The 20,019-nt window shown below is 42.6% G+C and overlaps 1 protein-coding gene across 2 annotated transcripts in view; it reads left to right on the forward strand.

Moving 5' to 3' along the window:
- Positions 1-20,019, forward strand: part of rcn3 (reticulocalbin 3, EF-hand calcium binding domain) — a 107,161-nt gene that overhangs the window by 42,758 nt on the left and 44,384 nt on the right. The gene's annotated exons all lie outside the window — the stretch shown is intronic.

Here is a 20,019-nt window from a genome sequence, read left to right on the forward strand (position 1 = left end):
AGATTGAAAGCTTGATCTAATGTGGTAATCTTATTTCCATGTTCCAGAGTAGCTTGCAGTGTAAATAGCAAGAGTAGCCGGCCTTGCACACGCACACGCCTTGCACACACTCTCTCTCTCTCTCTTACACGTATATAGACAGACATGCACCAACACAACGGTATTCACACATGGATTCATGCACAGCAACTACCGAGAGCCACTTTCTTGAGAACAATTCCCAAACTGGATTGAACTGGTTGCAGTCTGAGTGTTACGCAAGACTGCATTTCAATGAAATGAGGGTTTGTGTGTGTGTGTGTGTGTGTGTGTCGGTGAAGGGTAAGGGGAGTGGGGGGATGTAAAGAGCTTCTATAGTTGAAGTGATGGAGCTCAAATGAAAGAGACTAGGAATCTGACCACAAGTATTGAGTGCTGGCACTTCTAATAAACTCATACCAAATTGACGATGTTCCCAATTCAAGTCATATATTAATTTTTGTTTCCACGTAACATAATGTTTAAAATTTTGAGTGTGATAAGGGATAGCATGGCTATCTTGCTCTGCCTGCTGAGTCTTTGCTCTTGCTGTGTCTATGTCTTGGCTTCATCAATGCTGTAAAGACTGCAATTCAGTCTACACTTTTACTAAAAAAAAAAAATATATATATATACACACAGCAAACAATATCATCACCCAATTTTAGACTTGACCAGGCATGGGCAAACTATGGCCCGAGGGCTATATGCGGCCCGTTAAGCTTTTTAATCTGGCCCGCTGAACTTGAAGAAATAATATTTATATACATATTTTAATTATTTATTCTTATATACATATACAGCTATATTGTGAGAGCGCTGTTGTTAACCCTGCAACTCACTCTGGCCTGTCTCCCACTCAGGCTACTTCTATCTCTCTGTCTCTCGCTCTACATTTTTTGTATTTCCTTCTCACCCCAACTGGTCATAGGCAGATCTGCTCTAGGTTTCTTCCCACAGGGGAGATTTTCCTGGCCACTGTCGCACTTTGCTTGCTCTGAGGGCCCAGTTGGTTCTTTTTCTCTGATTGTACAGAGCGCTTTGAGACATTTTCGGATGTGATTTAGCGCTGTAAATAAAAGTTCATTGATTGATATCAATATAAGTCATAAAATAGCTGTACTTTCTCCATTTTTTTCAGTGTATTAAGACTCATTTCATCAAAGAGCTAGATACCGTGGGTCTTCAAAGACATATTTTACTTTAACGCTTTTTTCATTTTCAATGGACATTAAAGCAAAACACTCCATCCATCTGCTCCTGTGTAAAATTTGGCCTGATTTACAATTTCTGTATATTACTGTATTACATTTACTGCCCATAAAAACATTAATAAATACATAATAAGTAAGTGGCAACTTATGACACCTTCCCCAACCCTCGAAACATCAACCTCTGGTATGGTACAGAGAAGAGCAGCCATGCTGTGCGGCTCCCAGAACCCCAGCATGCAGCACATCCTCTCTAGCTGTAAGTCAGCTTTAACACAGGGCCGGTACAGATGGCGTCACGACCTGGTCCTGCGTAAAAATCGCTGACATCCTGGAGACTCACAGGCTTGAAATGAACATGCCCAACAAGTCAGTACCACCTGAGAGACACATCCACTTTATCAGACAGGGAGACTAAGGCCTGTCCAACACTCGGCCGTGGTCCCTCATGACTCCCGGAGCAGAGTGGAACCTAATGGCTGACCTGAACCAGCAGCTCAGGTTCCCTAAGGAAATCACCACAACCTCCCTACGACATCGTCATCTGGTCATCCCTCACGAAAACGGTCTTCATGGTCGAGTTGATCGTCCCATGGGAAGACAGTATGGAGGTTGCCTTCGAGAGGAAGAAGGAAGCTGGATGGAGGGCAATCACATTCCCCAGTGGAAGTTGGGAGCAGAGGCTACACTGGGGCTTCTGCCCAGTGCCTCTTCAAAACCCTGGGCATTAAAGGTGCGAAGCTGAAGAAAGCCACCAGGGAGATTGCTGAGGAGGCAGAGGAGGGCAGCTTCTCGCTCTGGCTTCGCAGGAAGGACAGAATGTGGGGGAAGCAGGGATCTTAGGCAGGCTGCAGGGAGCGCGAGGGAGAAGTCACTTTCGCTGCTCCACCACCCGGAGATGTTCCGGGAATAATGGAGCGAAGAATTAGTGAAGGGTGGCTCCCGCCTGATGACCCTGCAGCTGGCTCAAAGGCCCTGTTTGCACTTGGTCACTTGTAACTGTTTTGGGGGGATCGTATCACAAGTACGCATCTTGAAGCATCTAATTCGCACATGGCATTAACATGCGTCTCGAGCGTGCCACTTGTGATCGCATTAGTGCATTTTAACCACTAGGAGCAGTAAAGCGCAAAACTACAAAACTACAAACTACAAAAATGAATAAGAATCAACTTCCTGTTTCCGGGCTATATCAAGTCACTCGTTTTAATTCTACTGCAGCTCGTATGGATCTGAACGAGGAGTAACGACTGGTGGGACAGAGTGGTGACGACTTTATTTTCGGATCAACGGTGGCTGGCAAATTTTCGGATGCAACATCGCTCATTTAATCTCATATGTGGGGAAACTGCGACCGCTGCTCTACTGACAAAATACGCTAATGCGGAATGAAATTTATTAGCATCCTAATAAAAGAGTCTAACAAAAATGATTTGTTTTCGCTTCTTGCTTGTAACTTTATGACGATGCCGGGAGGTGGGGCGCCGACCAAGTACGTACACGGGAGAGGTGAGTGGAGTAGGCGGTCGTTAATTATGGCCTGAGATCGCATTCTGTTCACACGTCCGGGAGGAATGCTATGCGAAGCGTCGAAACCCTGAGGTGGTTTGAGTGATCGGATGACAATACGGATTTGGAGTGTTTCCACTTGGTTACTGCGTGTGATTTTTGCCGATCGGAATACGAAAAACACTTGAAATGACCAAGTGCAAACAGGGCCAAAGGCACCGTCAGAGGTGGCAGCAATGCCAAGCAGACAGATCCACCTAGCTGTGCTACAAATAGTGTATACTCAGAGAACGTTTTTATGTACGTATGTGTGTGTGTGTGTGTGAGTACACACAAGACAGTCTTGACAAGAGTTGGCACATTGCACTTATTCCACAGTTCTGGGATATTGAGCTCAACGTCTATCTTAGTGCCCTGGAGTGCAAAGCAGCAACACTTGGATGACAAAAAATGTGTGGGCGCTGCTACTTAAATGTAGGTGGGTTGGAAAAGACAAGGACGTTTGTGCTTCGCAGTCTATCGACAAGAGTCAATGTTATGAGTTTGTTAAAACGACCATCCTTTGTGCTTATGACTTGGTGCCAGAAGCACAGAACATTTAGAAAATGTGGGAAGAATGTGCGAAAAACCAGTTCCAGTTCTTTTGTGAAGATGTTATTCCGTTCTCTGCCCTGTCATACAGCGGTTCTCATATTGTCACATGGGGAATGGAATTGGGACCACTGAATGTACCATTCCACTTTGTCCAGCTCACAATTCCAAGTTGCCAAGCGTCCTCAATTGGCAGACCCAGGTGTTGACCTCATCCTGGGGAAAAGTGGGAATAGTTTTCCCTTCTTCCAATGTTGCTGAAGACCCAATTGAGAGCACCGAGCCAGTTTCGGCATCGTTTCCTGTGTTTGCCTTGATTTGTGCCCAAGCACTTGAACCTGGAGATATGCTGGATGTCAGTAACTTGTTCTCAAGTTCCTTGGATCTAGGCAGCCCGATGAACGGAGGTAATCTGTTGAGTGAAAGTAACACCGCTGTTGCTGTATACTCAGCTGCGTTCAGACTGCAGGCCAATCTGATTCCAATTAGATTCCTTCTCAAATCTGATTTTTAGGGCTGACTGTCCACACTGCTTTTAGCAAGTGTCCAAATGGGATCTGGCTCTGTTCAGACTGGGCCACATTATTAACCGATCTGACAGGTTGCTGTAGCAACGACGTCGGAGCGGAGGCGTCGTCCAGCGAGTGTAGTTTGTGATGTCATATAATTCCGACAACTGCACTTGTTGCGATACATGTCCTTTAGCTTTATTTAAATGGAACTATCTCCCCACAGACTGACGAGGCAATGAGTTTCCTATCTGTCCAGGGACTGGTGTTTTCTACTTCTTTTGTTCACTCCATTATTTTAGAGCTCCACACCTCAAATGTGCTCTCTTTTCTGGGGCAATAAGACTTGTGTCTTACCTGGTCAATGGTGGGGCAGTGAATTGCTGGAGACGGTGACGCAAATTGTTGCTACTCAGCCATTGGCCTTAACCCATGACCACAGCATGTCCAGTCATTTAGGGATCCGTAAAAACCTACACTGGCGTCCTCCCTAATTTCTTCTGGTCTAGTCTGAAAACAGATGTGGCCAAATTCTGCCAAACTTTCCCGGTGTGTCAATTAGCAGAGAAGCTCAACCAAAAGGTCCCCATCGCTTCACTCACACTAATTACTCTAAGTGGGGAACCATATGAACATGTGCTTATTGATTGTGTTGGTCCCCTGCCAAAGACAAAAGCTGGTAACCAGTACATACTCATCACAATGCGTGCTGCTACATGTTACCCTGAGGCCGTTCTGTTGCATACTCTGAAAGCTCACGCAACGGTCAAGGCACTTCTGGAATCCAAGAGACCCCTCAGGAATCGCTAGGATTCAGCCCATCGGGAAGCATTCTGTAAGCGGCCCACTGTGTCTGCTCCGGGAAAGGTGGCCTTCAGAGAAGCCCGGTATAAAGGTCAACATACTTGATTATGTAAGTTTGTTGAAAGAGAGACTTTGTCATGCATGTGACCTAGCTCACACTTTGCTCTCAGCCCTACAGATTCAATTGAAACGAGATTATGACAGAAAGTCTGTGGCATATTCTTTTCAGTCAGGTGACCAAAGAGATTAAAAGTAATCCAGAAGAAACAAAAAGTTGACTCAGTATGTGAAAAGCTCATCAAGCTGTTAGACTGAATGGCCTGAGGAAAAAGCTCTCCTGCTATCCCTCCAGACTTGGAGCCATACTGGCCAGAGAGAGAAACCCTCACCTTGGCAGAGCAGCTGCTTCAGAGGTCAAAGAATTGTCATTCCCCACTGCACGAGACAGGAAGTTCTTTGTGACATTCACAGCAGCCACCAAGGAATTATCATCATATGCAGAGCGAGGGCCTGCCAGTGGTCGGGACCGTCGATCCCTGGCATGGGCAAACTACAGCCCAGGGGCCACATAATAATAATAATAAAACTTTATTTGTACAGCGCTAAATCACAACCAAAGGCGTCTCAAAGCGCTTTATACAGTCAGAGAGAACCAACCGGGCCCCCGGAGCAAGCAAGATTGTGACAGTGGCTGGGAAAAACTCCCCTGTGTAGCCCAGCTTTTTAATCCTGTCCTCCGAACTTGAAGAAAAACCGCAGCACGCATTCCCAACACAGATGAGCCTCTGCTTGCAACTCCAGTGCAAGAGACACCCTGGCAAAAAGTGGTCACAGACTTATTCTTCTGGGAGAAAAAAGCCCCTGCTCCACTGGCCAAAAAACGTTGTGAAGTCCCGCTACTAATCAGCATTTGGTGGCAGTGGAGCAGGCTCACCGAGCAGCGCTGAAGCGCGACATAACGCGTCAATCAACCCGGGTAATAATCGGCTCCGATCGGCACTGCTCTGATCCACTTGCGATGGAATTGGGACACCCGCGACATCACATTTTTCACCTGCTGCACGGGATGACGTTGAGCGTTACGAGCGCTAAGTCATAATATCGCGCCAGTCGGCTGAACAACACCATCGTTCTGCGGCTATTCGCGGAACGATTCTACAGCCAAAAGTGCCCAACAGCAAAGAACACTGGCCACCGCCATACTTCTGAATTCTGTCGTACTTCATCTACGCGATCTCAGCGCGATGACGTCAGCAGACATGCAGCGGTGAAAGCGGGGGGCGTGCAGCTTGCCGGCAGGGGTGAAACCCGCTGGTTTTGGTCCATAGAGAAGGGACAACCTCCCTGAGGTGGTTTGAGTGATCGGATCACAATCCGCATTCGGGCTGTTCTCACGTGGTCACTTCATGTGGTTTTTGGTGATCGGATCACAAAAACCACTTGAAGTAACTACGGCCATGTTCCCACGTAGTTAAAAAAAAACAACAACAACAAGCACTTACCTTTCAAATGGAAATTATGCATGTGTTGTATTTACATATGTAGTGAGGGGGGGTGTGATCCGATCACAAGTGGTTTGTCTTAGACGCATGTTAATGCCAGGTGGGAACAGATGTGGTCAGAGCTGTCCACTTGTGTGATCGGATCACAAAAATTACTTGAAAGTGACCACGTGGGAACAGGGCCTTCGTCCTCTAAATGAGCCATTTAGCTGCTATGGTATACCCGAGACAGTGATGTCCGACAACAGGCCGGGATACAGCTGTGAACTTTTCAAGAAGATGTCTGTGAAGGTTCTCAGTCATCGAGTCATGTTAAAGTAGAAGAGTTGAGTTGCGGCAACTGGACTTGTTCTTGCGATCTTAAAGGTTGTTTCACGTCTCATGCAAAAGGCTTCTTCAGTTCTTTTCAAGCAAATTGCCCCACAGTACGAGGTTCAAACACGTGACCAGCAGGCCAAGTTATTCGCAGGCAAATGAAGAAGTGCAGTAAGGAGCAGTGACTACCACAAAAAGGATTGTAGAAGGGAGGTGAGGACGAGTAAAAACAAGTTTTGATGGGATTTTAATGGGAAGACTGCAGACTGATCAGTTGTAGCAGTAACAGGTCTGCTGCCCGACGCTGTTGTTGTGAGTGGTAACCTGCACCTCATGGCCGTTCAGATTTTAAATATAATTTTAATTCATCAACTTTCTTTTGTCATGTTGTCTCGATTTCTTTTGTCTTCGCTTCGCGGCGCTTCCGCGCCTGGTGAGAACCACAAAGGCTGCTGTTCTTTTGGGGACTCGGTTTCTTTTTCTTCCCCCTTGATTCAGGGTAAACCGGAAACACAACAACGTTTCCGGTTGCTTATTGCGCAATTGCGCAATACCTACAGCAGCCCAGAAAACACATAGACATTGCCGGGAGCGGGGGAAAGACTTTTTTCGACTGCTGACAATGAGTACACTATGCAGACACTGAAAACTACATTCAAGGTTTCCTGTCCAACAAGATGTTTTCATTTCAAGAACTGCACCTGGCAGCAGCTGCTATATTGACACTGAACAAACTTAGGTGCACAGCAACACAATTTCTCGATCACTTAAATAGAGCACTTTAATATAAAACATTTACGTTGCTCTAAAACATGGATAGCAGAAACATTCCCCACTATCTTTATTGTTGAAATAAAAATTAAGTAAGTTAAATAACTTAAATCTTAAACTGTGAAAGCTGTTGAGTTCAGCCTTCACAGTTTATGCCAGTTGCACAGAAGATGAAGAAGGGACTGGGGCAGGGGCATTCTTAAAGAAACTGCCCAGGGTTTTTTTTTGTGTGTGTATGTGTGTTTGACACTCAAGAAAACCGAATTATTGGCTTAGCCCAACAAAACATTCAATTTGTGACCTCTGAGGGGGCGTTCTCATTGCCTCGCCTCGCCACGGTACGGTTGTAGGGTGTTCACACTGGCCGCTACACGGTTGTGGGGGGTGCTGTTTTGGTACCTCAATCGCTCAGCGTCCAAGCGAGACGAAGCGAGTTTAGTGGTGACATAGCGACGAGCAGGGCACTGGATTGGCTCGGTTTCCTCGTCGATGATCCCTGTCGGAGCGGACATCGACGCTAGAGATGCATCGATACAGTTTTTTCACTTCCGATACCGATATCTGAAGTTTAGTATCGGCCGATCCCGATCCGATACCGATACAGAAAAACAGCATTGAATCACCTAACAAATTATGTCTTGTTGTTTAGAAAAGAAATGTCCTTTTGTGCAAGCCAATGTCAGACATGTCTAAAAACAAATAAAATGATCCAGATTTACTGAAAGACTTATTTAATACTGTGTACCAGTACAGTAATTCAAAATAAACAAATAGCTTCACTAGCTTTGTCAAAGTCAAACATGAAAAAAAAAAATATAATAAATATCTCCCTGTTCAGTCAGTGCAATTAGGAATTCAAAGTGCAATGTAAAATAAATAGTAAAGGAGCTGAAATTGAGAAACAAAACAATAGCTTCATGAGCTTGAATGGCAGATGTTCAAAGTAAACAGCAATCAGCTATAGTGTCGTGCAATTGTGCAAACAGAACTTTAACACCCATTACAAAACCAGCTGAATAACAGAATAGCTTCAATAGCTTGGTTAATAAAATACTGCGCGCTGTGAGAGAAGTCCCTCGTTGACTACCAGCTGTATGTGCGACGCAGCCCACACTACGCACTGCCATGTTGTCCATCGCCTTTCTCATGTTGCTGGCATTGTCCCTCAGAATCACATGGACTTTGCTCAACGGAATTTGCCACTTGTCAAACATATCCTTCAGGCTCGCGGCAGTTGCGTCGCTCGTGTGTGACCCACGAAAGTACGCTGCATTTAACATTGCACTGCGTGGAACGAAACTCTCATCCAGCCAGTGTGCTGTTAAACTCAAAAGCGACACGGGGGAAACGTTGGAGCTCCAGATATCGGTTGTAAAGCTACCGTCCAGTATGTGTATCGGAACATTAACGGTGCAGATATTGCACGTAGCCGTGGAGTTTGATGGCTCAGGTAATGTAAAGTAGTTCCAGACGGCGGATCCTTTCGCTCGCTCCACTTTGAAAACCGTGTCGACCGCACGGCCGCTGCTCTGTCGCAGACGTCACTCGCATCGCACAGCATAGAAATAGACAGAACGGAATTGCTCCTATGGATCGGGCCGTTGGATTGGCTCATTGTCACCGATACCCGATCTAGAATTTTATTCAATATCGGATCCGATACTGATCCCTGTATCACTCCGCCCACGGTCTCGTGATCACAGAGCCAATGAAAACACAATCGTACCGAGGCGCACAGTAGCGAGGCCAGGCGAGGCGAGGCAATGAGAACACGCCCTAAAAGAGGTTTGCAACGCAATAATAGGAGTCGGCAGAAACATTTCATCCACTTTTACTGAAGCTCCATACGCTACAATTAAACACTTTGACAACAAATTTAAGACCTATCGATTCTCCAAACCCGCATGCACCAAGAACAAAGAGTCCTGGTCAGTCGCGACGGTGACAGCACAAAGTGGAGAATCAAAGACATTGTGTTGTTGGTTTCCTTACCAAACAGCTGCTGCGCCGTCGTAAGCAGATCGTCATCAAAAATTCACACATATACACAACATATTACTGGCAATTTTAATGAAAGTAAAGAAAACATGATAGCCAAGGGAAACCAGTTTTCTCAGGCAGTACAAATCAAAATGTTCCCTGGATGCGGACTTCATTTACTAACACCCGAAAAAAGCCGTGCTTGCTGTGAGTCTCGGTAGCTCACAGAGGTAGACAGCTGATAGATATTTCACTGAGTTTTTCATTCGGGTAAAATGAAGTCCTGCTCAACGCAAATTTGCGCACACCTTATTTTCTTTTTTTAGGTCACTCGTACGTAGCGCTCACTTACAAGTAGTATATTCGCTGTTGTAGATGTGGCCTGCGACTTTTAAATCGCCAGTTGTGTATGTTTGTGGATTTCTGACAAATCCGCTGACGGTGGCGACGCACATCTGCAGCTGTTCGGTGAGGAAATCCATTAAATTGAAGACCAGAATGGACTACACCGGTGTTGTATCGTGCTCCAGTTCCTCTTCGCCCACATTTTCCTCGCAAGTCTCTGTCACTCCCACCATGGCCACGTCCCCCTCACTCTTTCCACACGGTTTGCGACCTCAGCCAAAAGCAGTTACCTTCAAGCAGGCGTAACGCAGTAAGGCTTAATCTGATTGGACAAATTTCTTACATGCGTGTTTCTATAACGTGTTCATGAATGAACATGCTATTTATCCCAGTTTTTACGATAGGTCTATCACACATGTTGATTTCACGATAAATATATATAACGATAAATTTACAATATATTGTGCAGCCCTAATCTAAGTATATATATAATGTATACTTATACTTATAATGTATACATAATGTATATTATGTATACTTAGTGTATATATGTATATAAATATACATATATAAATATACATATATATGTATACAAACACATACACACAGAGGGATAGAGAGAGAGAGAAATAGAGACACTGACATCTCAACAGATTTATTACAATTACAAAAGAAATGTGTATAAAAATTGTCTTTTTTTTGTTTTGTTTTTTGTTTTGTTTTTCTTAAAAAAAAAGATATAATACTGCAACTTCACTAACCTTATTGTCAACATGGTGCAGGTGAATATTAAACAATGACTTTGCGCTCTTGGTCAATGCTTGGCCAAGCTAAACCATCACAATGCTAATATATGCTACTTTGAGTCTTATCTAATGCTCTTTCAAACTCTTTCATGTTCTTCTTTTTATCCAAGTTTCACAATAATGCTGGTAATAACTCATATATAAAGGAGGACTATTGCTCAAAAGTGTGTTCGTTTGGTTTGATTTTAGCCTGTAGTAAATTGAAGTACTCACTCACTCACTAACTCATTGCTAAGGCATAAGGTCTTAATCCCACTTAAGGTGCCAAGGTATCTTATGTTAAAGTTAAAGTTATGTTAAAGTTGGTAAAAATGTGTTTGTAGTGGAATATTAGAGCAACTCAAACCTACTCATGAGTTGCTTGACTCAGAATTAGGCTTGAATTGCGAATACAAACATAAAGGTATCCTGATTTTGTAGCCCTGGTGGTTCATGTTAGGCTTACACATTTTCAACTTTGTCATTGTCACATTATCTTTAAGATAAAGATCAGACAGAGAGAGAGAGAGAGAGAGAGACAAGAGAGCGATGTAACATAGTAAAACAAAGTGCATACAGCGGTTCAACTTTTACACAAATACAACAGCGTTCTGTGATTTATTGATGGCCATGTTTTCAGACTTTGTAATTATTCACCTCCTGTAACAAGGTTACGAAACATTGCGTGATGGCAAAGTGAATAAAAAAGTGTTCACTGAAACTGCATGAACATTGCTGGCATTCTCTGCAATTTTATGTAATGTAAATGAATCCCAATTCAATGACGCTTACAATTTATGTAGCTAAATATGACTGCTCAATATTACAATATTACTTGATGTTGGAAGGGGGAATTTTTTTATTTTTTTATTTTTTTATTTTTTTATTTTTTTTATTTAACCTCCCACCTCCCCCGTTTCATTATTTTACTTATTTATTTATTTATTTCAAGTCCACTGATAAAATCTAGTTCTGGCTAGATCCGACTGGTTGACGGCTGTTTATGATGATGTATGGCGGTTTTGCACCCAATTACCCACGACTGATCAGTTACGTAATAGCTATTTTAGCAGACTTAAATTTCGACCAGACGATGCACCTCGTCATCTCCAGTAATCACTCACTAACCAAGCAAGGAAGCAACCCACGGCATCCATCTGGTGTAGAAGGTTTAGTTGAAGTGCATGAGAGCAAAAATTTAAAAAAAAAAAACAAAACAGCAACGGCATTAACCGACGGTAGAAAGGCTGTTTCGTTTTGCACATGGAACATATTGACGTTGCAGCGCGAACACTTACCGAGGATTGAGAGACGGACAGCGGCGGGGCTCTGCTGCTGCTGCTGCTGCTGCTGCCGTTGCTGCTGCTCCTGCTGCTGGTTTTCAGTCAGACTGGAGCACAACGAATCTGTCGTCACTGGCGGTCGCCAGATAGGCCCAGTTCTCTGCTGCCGAGCGGAAGGAGTGTTTCTCCCACAGCCCCCCCCCCCGCCCCCCCGGCCCCATGAATGTTCCTCCCACCGCCCCCGCCCCCAATCATCACTCCCCTCTCCCTCCCATCCTCCTCACTGACTGCACTCAACCAGCAACACGATCGAAAACGTTTTACTGTGCTAACCTCGTCAGGTGTGCAAAATTAATAAAACACACATCTATGTATGTACATACATGTATTCATCTATTCATCTATTTATGTATTTATTTATTTATTTATTTATTTATTTACTTACTTACTTACTTATTTATTATTCATTAATTAACGCCAGTCATGGAGCTGAATTCGCTGTCCCCTCCACTGAGAAGACATCCATTTTGGACTGCGGTCACGCCAGCCAGGCTTCGGAAAGGATTAGGTCGCGCTATCTTCACTTCGATCGAGTGCGCGTTTATACCATGTCTTACGGTAAAGCGTACGAGGGTTTTTGTTTGTTTGTTTGTTTGTTTGTTTGTTTGTTTTTAATCTAGAAAAGCAAAACAAAATCAAAATGTTTTCTGCAAAGTTATACACTACATACAGTAGAATACCTGCTTTCATGGGCAAATATTAAAAATATGAATGAAAAAAACATGTCCTCAACTACCTCTTTAGTGATTTTCAAGTTGTTTTTCACTGAACCATTTTGGGATAATCTGATGCTGAAGTTATACACGGCATGCATTACAAACCTGCTTTAATGAGCAAATGAGCAAAAATGAATTAAAAAAAAAAAATCTTTCACCATATTCTTGTTCTACATGTCCTCAACTACCTCCTGTGGTGATTTTAAAGTTATTTCACTGTTGCATTTTCTGATAATCTGTTGCTGAAGTTATACACAGTATACAATATAATGTCTGCTTCCATAGGCAGATCAAAATATTAATTAAAAAAAATTAAATTGTTTTCTACAAACTCCACCAGATTCTTGTTCTACATGTCCTCAACTCCCTCTGTGGTGATTTTCTAAATTGTTTCACTGTAGCTTTTTCTAATAATCTGTTGCTGAAGTTATACACCACATACAGTACAAAACCGGCTCTCATCGGCAAATTCAAATATTAATTGAAAAACAAAATCAAATTGTTTTTCACAGACTCCACCATATTCTTGCTCGACATGTCCTTAACTATCTTAGTGATTTTCAAGTTGTTTAACTGTAGCTTTATCTGATAATCTGATGCTCTGATGTGTGTGGGTGTGTCTGTCCATATTCCAGTATGTACTCCAGTCCTCCCAGCAGCAGCCCAAATCAACTGCCAAATCAACATGACACAAAAGCACAAAAACACTACTGCCAAGCAGGAAAGAGACTGAACCAAACAGACAGTGCGCAGGCTCTCTTTGTCACATAGAACAACTCGTGATGCCATGGATCTCCTCTCCTGATCCACTGGCACCGCGAGGCAACCTCTGCTGCCTCGGAGGCCTTCTTGATGGCCCTTTGCTTCCTGCCCCTGTGATGCCCAGCATGTTGTAGGCCCTGCAGAGGCCCTGGCCTGAGAAACCTCTGCAACACACCTTGATCAGCTCACATCTTGCTCGCCACCCGTTGCACCTTTACTCCTCTACCAGTTCTTGGTACTTGGCTCTCTTTCTTTTAGTGTCGTTGGCCTCCTCGATAATTCGTTCCCAGGGGACCGAGAAGTCTAGGAGCACGACCTGCTTAGGGGTTGCTGAAGTCAGCACCACGTCTGGCCTTAGCGATGTTGTGGCAACATTCTTAAGTTGCTTCCCCAGATCAACTTTCAGCTCCCAGTCTTACGCCATTGCCAGCAGGGCCAGAGGAAGAGTTCCTGGCAGCAGCTGGTGGTTCTTCCCCAGCCCTTACGAAGGAGATGGTCTCCTTCACTGGGCGGATGGGCTTGCAGTGGGCAATTGCACAGCAGATGGTGTTTGCTACAGCCTTCAAGACCTGGTTATGACGCCAGTGGTATTGCCTCTTGCTCAGGCTTCTTGGGCAGCAGCTCAAGATGTGCTCCAAGGTCCCTCTCTTCTGGCACAAAGCGCAAGTTGGAGATTCCACCTTTCCCCAGCAGAACAAATTAGACAGGCTTGGCAGTATGTCGGAGACGACCTGAATCAGGAATTTTATGCGCTGCCACACCTCAATCCAGGTGACTTTGCGCTCTCCTGCCTGCTCCCATCACGTCCAGGCTCCCTATTGCTGCATTTCAACTGCCCTGCTGGCTCTCTCTTCTTCAACTGCCACTCTCACCTCTTCCTGAAGCAGCGCTCTCCTATGTGCTACTACCCAGGCCAGCTCTTTCACATGCCACCGTCCCAACCAGTGCCCTGTGCTGCAGCCTTGATTCAGCAACATCCACATGCCTCTGCTACCCTCCACTACCCCCCCGTCCTGACTTCAATGCCAGCTCGCGAGACTTTTGGGTTACATTACTCTTGGCAGCACCTCCCTAGCACGGCTCACCTTGAATTCATCATTCAGGCTGCTGATGGGGAGCTTCAGCATGTTGTATTTCCCGTACAGGGCGATGCTGCTCAGGCTTCGAGGTAGACCCAGCCACTTTTGTAACACATCAACCAGAAACACAACCAGGAAGCAAAGCACTCGCAAAAGAGAAAACAACCGCAAATCACAAAACACAACACATTAACCAAAAACACAACACATTAACAAAAAACACAACACATCAACCAGAAACACATCCGGGAAGCAAAACACAACCGCAAATCAGAAAACAACCGCAAATCAGAAAACACAACACATCAACCAAAACAGAAGTGATACCTTTGCCCCGAAAACTAAACATGCTCTCGGACAAATTAGACATTTATTAAGAATGTTTTTATTCCGCTCTATCCGACGTGTTGTTGAAGTGTATATCAGTTTTTTTCAATGACGTTACGCTATGGACACATGAGACAGTTATCCAGAATGTTTTTATTCCGCTGTCTTCGACGTGGTGTCGAAGATTACATTAGGCTATTCAGTGCACTGCAATGGCAATGTCGTGTCTACTTCCTCCTATGATTTGACAATGTTGTACCACGTAGGCTAGACGACTACTTAAACTGTGAAATCACCATCAAACATATTGTTGTAAATGATTCTGAATTTCCTCTCCAAAAATAATGATAAAAAATGTCATCATATACCGTTTTGTATTTATTGTGTTTTTCACTGCACAAAACCATACAGGTACTTAGACCAGGTCATGTCTAGTCACACTGGTGAATATGGAGAAGATTCTTCTCTCCTGCATGAAGTTACAAGGGGGATACTTATTAGATCAGACTGTTCCGAAGGGCTGCCATAAATAGTATCCCCCAACAGTGTGATATAATAAGTATCCCCCCCTGTAACTGTAACAGTGCACTGAATAGCCTAATATAATCTTCGACACCACGTCAGCGGAATAAAAACATTCTGGATAAATGTCTAATTTGTCCGTAGCATGGCGTCGTTGATTAAACTTATCAACGGCCAGGGCATACAAATTCCAGCGTAGACGGGAGAGCACGTTTAGTTTCCGGGGGGGGGGGAAAGTATCACTTCCGTTTTGGTTGATGTGTTGTGTTTCTGGTTGATGTGTTGTGTTTGGTGATTTGCGGTTGTTTTCTACTTCTCGGCCACCGTAGCAGACACCCACCCGACACCCGCCGATGCCCCCCGACACCACAGAGATAGTAGAGGACATGTAGAGCAAAAATCTGGTGGAGTTCGCAGAAAACAATTTGATTTTGTTTTTTTTAATTTACATTTTAATTTGCCTATGAGAGCAGACATTATACTGTATATTGTGTATAACTTCAGCAACAGCTTATCCCAAAATTGTACAGTGAAATAACTTGAAAATCACCACAGAAGTAGTTAAGGACAGGTAGAACAAGAATCTAGTGGAGTTTGCAGAAAACAATTTGATTTTGTTTTTTAATTAACATTTTAATTTGCCCATGGAAGCAGGTTTTGTACTGTATGTGGTGTATAACTTCAGCAACAGATTATTAGAAAATGCTACAGTGAAACAAGTTGAAAATCACCACAGAGGTAGATGGGGACATGTAGAACAAGAATCTGGTGGAGATTTTTTTTTGAACTGGTCTTTGTTTGCGGGCTCAGTACCTAACAAGACTGAAAATAAAATCCCCAAAAATTCTACAAATTAAAATGTTTTTTTTTTTAAAAATCAACACACTGCTAGCACTTGATAACAGTTCATAATTTGCCAGTACGTGACTGTTTCGAAAGCGAGTGTTTTGACACCTAATATGTCCTGGCTGCCCTATTTGTTGCAAGCATGCACAGAGCACTTAGCTCCCGCTTATTTGTCTGTTTGTTTGTTTGTTTTTTAAAACAACAACAATACTATAGGGGAGGAAATATCTAGACACAAATAGTAATATCTCCCCAATACGTATTCCGTCGTTCCGGTGTCAAGGTGAGGATTTCAAAGTAAAATACATAATAATTAATTTAATCTGACTCCATTTGATAATAATAACTTTACTTTTATATCTTGATTGAGAGAAAGACTTGATTAACAATTAAGAATATAGACTCAATAATAATAAAATTCTCGTGATCTGACATTAGTCTTCAGTTCAGGGATGGCTTCTATAAATTAACAAAACTATTCAGTTTGTTCATTAAACATGGAAGAATAGCCTGATGTCTGGGTTGGAGTATTCAGAGGTTATTGAACATGATACCCAATCTTATCTGACCAACTCAGAGGTTAAGGGTTTGAATAATGTCCAGTGAAACTTACCATATAACTAAGGTCTTTGGGATTCTGATTAATCCCTATCTTAGTTCAGTGATGGCAGATATAGACAAAGCATTCAGTGACCTTCTTAACATAGAAGAACAGCCCAGACATCTAGGTTGAGATGTTCAGAGGTTTATATCTTCCAACTCAATAGTTAGAAAAACATGACACTCAATCTTTTCTATTCAACTCAGAGGTAAAGAGTACAAGCATTACTCGAATGAATTTACCATATAACTGAAGACTAAATCAATATCTGATGTCAGATTGTTCTCCACATAGAAACAAAAGTCTCAACAAGTTAATATTGAAGGGGAATGGATAACATACCAGTTTATTGCGATGTCCAGAGTAAAAATGCAGCAAAATGCAGCAAAAAGAAAAAGAAGAAGGAGAGAGAGAGAGTGAGGGAGAGAGAGAGAGAGAGAGAGAGAGAGAGAGAGAGTGAAAAAGAGGAAAAAGAGAGAGAGAGAGAGAGTGGGTCCCAGAAAAGGAGAGAGAAAAAAGAAGACCTTCAGATTCTTGTTCCTTCCCTTAAATATCCTCCCAGAACAGAGATACTGCTAAAATGCATATTTAAAAGATTCAAATCAGATCAACTCTTCCTACTCGGGAACCTTTTGTTCATCAGGGGTAATTTTCCACAGCAACAATAGATCACCAAGACCTTCATACCTCTCCCACTGACACTCACAACATTTCAAAGGAAAGTTCTAAACAAAAGGCAGAGACAGTCCCTGAATGCAAATCCAACAAACACAAGGAGACCTTTTGGCCCTCGGGGGTTCCTTTCCCGCGACATGTAAATCATGTTAGTTAATTACAATAGGTGAGATTGATACAGTTGTAACCCCCGTCTTTGAAGAACTTCCATTGTTAAAGAAAACACTTCAAGATGTGGATTTGACTGTCTTACAATACGCTGTTGTGATCTAGCGTTTCAAATAGTGTGAGCAAACGTCCTGTTTTACCAGGACGTGCACTGCTTTCACATCCTGTCTTGGGCCTTCTGTTTTTAGTTTGTTTTTCCTAGTTGAATTATTTTTCAGAGAAGGAGGCATACATACTTTGAATACATTGAAAATGTTCAGGCATCTTTGAGCAAACTTCGAGCATCATTGGAGTGTTTTATTGCTGGGTACAATGTCCTGGATTTTGGCCATGTAGGTCCTGGTTATAGTCCAATATAGTCACCATAATATACAGTATAATAATCAATACGACTCTGAAAGTAAGACATGAAAGTGTGTGAACTGATACATAAAAATTGGAACAGTAAGAAAAATTGGTGAAAATTAAATATTGGTTTCAATCAATCAATCAATCAATCAACCAATCAATCAATTAATCAATTAATCATAATAAGAATGATAATTGGTTTGCATCCTTACTCAAACAGAAAAACTCATTAATTGGGATAACAACAGTGGGCAGTAAATCATTGGTTTTTCCATTTGTTTATTTTTCTATTGATTTTATGTGATTGTTTGGATTTCATTGTACTTTCACATTGACATTATACTACAAAGAAGGTTATTGACACGATTAGTATCAGTGCGCAGTCCCTAGGGCTTAGAAATCTTCTGGAGGGGTGGCTGGAGCAGGAGGAGATGGATGGAGTGTTTTGGTGATTCAACTCTAGGAGGAAAAAAATATATATCATGGGATATGTAGAAAACATGTGCTTTAATGTCAATTGAAAATGAACCAAAGCGAACTTCCAACAAAATGTGTGACTCTTAAAACACAAAAAAATTGATAAAATACAGCTATTTCATGACTTACTATTAATATAATGTCTTCAAGTTTGGCGGGCCGGATTAAAAAGCTTGAACGGCCGTAGTTTGACCATACCTGAGCTAAACTGAATGAAGTACATTAAGAGAGAAGAAGGAACTGATTGAGGGGATGAGGACAAAACGACTGAAAGAAAAAGTAATTTTTTGATTCACATGATCTAATGACAGCAACAGTGAAACATTTTGATGCCTTTTCTACAACAATAACAGAGTGGGCTGAATTAGCCAGTCATGTGTGACAAAGGCTTCCTATAATAATAAACTGGTACATGTACAGTCCACAGTTGTATTTTCACTCCCGTGGTTCGAGTGCTTCCTTCAGTGCTTCCTTCAGTTTGATACTCTTCTTAACACCAGCACGAATACCAGACAACTCTCCGCTGCAACTTTTATCCTCCCAACAAACCTCCCACTCCTGGCCCTTTCTGCGGAGTTTGACTCGTCGGAACTTCTCTCTGTGCTTGACTCAGGGATTGCTGTCAACTTTCTTTCTCCTATGTGAGCCCCTTGTTCTTGGCCATCTGATAAGTGACTCCTCCCTTTTTTTAATCTCCGCCCAGCTCCTCCTCATCTTCATCATCTTCATTCTCCTCCGGCTCATCTGTCTCTTTGGATTTGCTCTTTCGCTTGAACTTCAACTGCTCCTCAATATTTCTATAGAAAGCCAATGCTGCTTCCTCATCCAGGTCAGTCTTTTTCAACTGTAGCTGTTGTTTCTTTAGAACCCTTTGCATTTTGATTTGCCACCCTGGTCTGGTTGGCCCTTGCTGGTCTGCTGGTGGCCTTAACAATCTCCTCCCCGGACAGCAGCTTGCGAAACTGCACTGAAAGCCGAGCACAGGGCCGTTATAGCTTCGTGGGGGCCCTAGGCAAGATGCTGTTTGGGGGCCTCCAGTTTGTCAAACTGTGATGAAGAGATTCCTATCCCTTTAGATTGGTCTACTGCCACAATCTATTACACTTCATGAGCAAAACAGACTACAGGTAAAATTAAACATCTTAAGTTGAGCCACTCAGGCAAGTTAAACTGATAAAAAAAAAAAACACTATAATCCAAGGAAAAGAATCCTCTATGTCAATAAATACAACATACTGAACATATATATAAAAAATGTTTACTTTAAATAAGAAAATCCAACAAACCAACAAGTGCAACAATAAAAACAAACCAACACTTGAAATAATGCTTAATTACCTTAGTCTCACACTCATCAGCATGACACCTAATAATAACACACGTTATTGACCTGGACTGTTGGTCCTGGAGCTTCCTGGTCAGGATGTTCGGGAGATCCCTCTGGCTCAATGTCTGGAGCGCCAACATATTTTAGAATTGCTCCTGCAAAGACAAAGCTCATTAGATCATCAAGCAAAATAGATCATAAGTGCATATTCCTCTTTTATTATTACAGTGATGTTGCAGTAATACAGGAAAATTAAAATGAATTTGTTTTTATATTAAACATTGCGATTGCAGTGTCCCTTTAAAGCTGTTACCCAATGACAAAATTGTTACTTAGAGGAGTTTTTTGCATTAGTTTACACACTGTACAAGTTAAAAGTAATAAAACTAAGATAAATGATCCACTGCCACAATTGTCTAAAATAGTCAACACCTTGCCTAATAAAATATTTCCATAAATTATTTCTCTGAATTATAAAACAGTTGCAC

Source organism: Nelusetta ayraudi, unplaced genomic scaffold (assembly GCF_046127955.1).
Source record: "Nelusetta ayraudi isolate G7.1 ecotype Tasmania unplaced genomic scaffold, CSIRO-AGI_Nayr_v1 ptg000034l, whole genome shotgun sequence".
Lineage (NCBI taxonomy): Eukaryota > Metazoa > Chordata > Actinopteri > Tetraodontiformes > Monacanthidae > Nelusetta > Nelusetta ayraudi.